At 41.7% G+C, this 3,682-nt stretch overlaps 1 non-coding gene across 1 annotated transcript; it reads left to right on the forward strand.

Annotated features, from left to right (window-relative positions):
- Positions 1 to 3,391: 3,391 nt before the first annotated feature.
- Positions 3,392 to 3,466, forward strand: Trnat-ugu (transfer RNA threonine (anticodon UGU)). Its single transcript has one exon. It is a non-coding gene; the product is annotated as a tRNA-Thr (tRNA).
- The last annotated feature ends 216 nt before the right edge of the window (positions 3,467 to 3,682 follow it).

The raw sequence follows: 3,682 nt of genomic DNA on the forward strand, positions 1-3,682 counted from the left end.
TTTAGGGCAGCCTCGTCGCGTCCATTATCTGTAGAGTTCACAAAAAAAAAAAAAAAAAAAAAAAAAAAAAAAAAAAAAAATTAACTGTTATTGAGACTGGATATGGAACTAGATCTTATCGTCTTAGAAACTTATACAGAGATATTGTACTTTAACATTGTCTGTAGCTTAATTTATCTAACGGTCGGATTATTATTTCACTGAAGACCAATGGCCGGAAACTTGGCCCGCACATTTCTAAACACAGTTTTGTAGGAAGTAAATGACAATACGGTGTTCAGAATAAGTTCAGTAAAATTTTCACTCGTTAGTGATGCGAAACAACAAAGATGACAGTCGCCAGCTCGCATTTTATATCACGAAAACGAAGTTTTGTTGGCTGCTCAGCGTAGATCACGGTGAAATATTTTACTCCATACTGTTTCTCATTACCGTTCGTCAACCTTTTAAACAGATATTTTTTCTATTGGCTATAAAATTCCAGAAATATGTAAAAAAAATACACAGGCACATTATGAATATAGCATCAACTTACATAACATTTTCTCATTACACTTAAAAATGGCCAGATGCGAGTCCGTACAAATTTAATTATGTATGTAGAAAGTTCATCTATCCCATGAATCTAGAATCTGGTCGATTTTTGCCTGTTATCGACACTGATACTGGAAAGATATCCGTCCCGAGAATTCCAGTCTTCAGAGCATATTTTAAGTTCGTAGTAGAATAACAAATGTTAAAGGAAATAGTATTTTCGTGTGATATAATTGCAGATTAATAATTTTCTGATTTTGTTCTCATACTTGTACTGTGAAAACTTCCTTTTTACCAAATTTCATGATCGCAGACCAATGGGAAGTGCCATGTAGGATTTAATAATTGAGTTTGCGATTTTAAAATATGTGACATAAATGCCCGTATCTTCTGATTGCGTTGACTTAGCAGCTAATGTTTATTACACCATCAAAGGGCCATACATCTTTTTATATGACCTAAATATCAACATTATGCATCTACCCGTTCCTGAGAAAAAGGGGTCTCAACAAACGGACGGACAGACACTAAGTCAGATAACAAATGTGAAAAAAATATGTAAAGCTTTTCTTGGGATGCAATTTCAAATTCAAGATTTTCGGACTTTTTTCTTTAGTTTTACTGTGAAACCTTGCTTCTTCTCAAGTTGCTTGATTCTAAGTCAAGGGGAAGTACACTACACTTTTTAATTTGTGAGTTTGCGAGTATCAAAATGTGTAACATAAATGGCTGTATCTTTTGACAGTATTGATGTAGAAGCCTAAATTTGTTACAGAGCCAAGCTACTACTGATCTTTGTATTAGACACATATCGGGTGGCTATAATTAAACTTTCCCTGTTAAACACGCTATAAAACGGAAACTAATTACCGCACGAGGACCAAATTTAGTAGCATTAATGTCAAGGACACAGGGAAGAGAAATAATACGGAATCAATTCAGTTAAAGCACTTTTAATGTTCCGCTACGGTAGTCATACCATAACGTACCGGTACCATTACTGCTACAAAAGGAACTCAATACGGCACCCATCAGTGTCCAGAAGAGTTTGAAAGCGCTGGGTTGCATTCTGCACAGCAGAACGAAGCATGTGCGTAGGTATGCTGGCTACCTCTCTTGATATACTGCGCTACAGATCAGCACAAGTGTGAATGTTCACCTGGTAAACTCTCTCCTTCAGGTAGCTCCACAGCCAGAAATCAAAGGGAGTGAGATCAGGAGATCGTGCTGACCAAGCATTTGGAAACGATCGCCAGATAATTCGATCATTTACAAATATGTTTCGGAGAAGCAGGTGAGCTTCAGGAGCGATGTGCTGTGGGGCCCTATCTTGCATGAAAACTGTTGGGTTCAATGCGCCTCTCTCCTGTAGGGCGGGTATGACATGTCGGCGAAACACATCGCTGTAACCCTGGCTAGTCACACTGCACGTCTTTGGTCCTTGAGCGCCAACATGTTCAAAAAAGAATGGGCCAATGATAAACGTAGTCGTGAAGCCACACCATACATTGACACGTTCATCACATACAGGAACTTCATGCACAATGACTAGAAATGAAGATGTCTCGAATGAAAAACAGCCCACAGTTGCACTAAATTATGTTTATTTCAAACCTTGACTATGGTTTGTATGTGTGTATGACTTCTGATGAAGGCTATATTATTATAGCAAAAAGCACGGTCAAGGTTTAAAATTAACATAATTCAGTGCAACTGCGGGCTGTTTCTCATTCGAGACAATTTCGTAACGGTTGCTGTTGTCGCTGCCATGATGAAAATAATGAGAGGTGAAGATCCCCACAATCGCCAATTCTGTGTGTGCACGTCACCCGTCAAAGGAAAGTGAGCTTCGTCTGTCCATAGGATGGTTCAGAGCCAGCCCTCGTCAACTTCAGTCCTTGCGAGAAAGTGGAGAGCGAAGTGAACACGTCGTTGTGCGTCCTGTGGTGCAGGCTGTTGTGCGATATGGATCTTGTACAGATAACATTTCAGACTGGTTCGAAGCACCTTCCATACAGTGGACCACGGGATGTTCAACTGACATAACACAGCACACGCACTGCCTGACGGCCGGGAATCGCGTACATCATTGTCTGTCATAGCACCGAAGGTTTCATCAACCACCTGATGTGCAACCTGTCGTTGGTCTCTTCCCGGAGGGACGCCCAGTTTTCCAGTTGACTCTAGCTTCTTCATCAGGGCTCCGCACAGCAGGTGGAGAAACAGGACCCTTCGTTAATCCTTTCAGCCGGTGACATTCTCGAATTGCAGCTGCAGAATTACTGTTGGTTTGATAATAGAGCTTCACCAATAGTGCCCTGCTCCATTTGTCCAAGCTCAAGTTGACACGTCAACAAGCGCACTGCGATTGGTCAAGTGTATGAGGCTATGAATCACGATATATGACGGTAGTATCTGTTCGCGAAAGAACAGTTACCGTTGATGACCATGCAGCTTTGCTCGAAATGAAATGATAATTAAATGGACACCCATACATTTTCAACATGTCACCAATGAAGTATATCAACGCCGGTTTTCAGCTAGGGTGTCCATTTAATTATTATTTCATTTCTAGCAAAGCTGCATGGTCATCAACGGTAACTGTTCTTTCGCGAACAGATACTACCGTCATATATAGTTAAAATATGGCTTCCCGGCCATTGACCTTCTTGTGCGAACGCACACGCTATGCCCGATTTCGTACGGGACTTAGTAGATTAATCTGCCACGAGTAATCAGTCTGATGGGAAAACATCTATTAGGCCCACTAAGAATGTAGTGGTGTGGACATGTTCGGAATGTGGGTCTCACGGGGAGTGTGCAAGGGATAAGTCCCTGCAGGAGCACTATCCTCTGTGCCCTCGGTGGCTCAGATGGATAGAGCGTCTGCCATGTAAGCAGGAGATCCCGGGTTCGAGTCCCGGTCGGGGCACACACTTTCAACATGTCCTCAATGAAGTATATCAACGCCGGTTTGCAGCTAGGGTGTCCATTTAACTATAATTTCATATGAATCACGATGACTGATCACAGCAACTCGTGGCAATCGTTGAAACTAGACGCTGGCGCTGTGACGCAAGGAAATCACGCACCCCGTACTCTGGAAATTAGTGCTACGAAGGTCGGTTCTCCTACGGTAATTAGTTTC

Source organism: Schistocerca cancellata, chromosome 3 (assembly GCF_023864275.1).
Source record: "Schistocerca cancellata isolate TAMUIC-IGC-003103 chromosome 3, iqSchCanc2.1, whole genome shotgun sequence".
In the NCBI taxonomy this organism is placed as follows: Eukaryota; Metazoa; Arthropoda; class Insecta; order Orthoptera; family Acrididae; genus Schistocerca; species Schistocerca cancellata.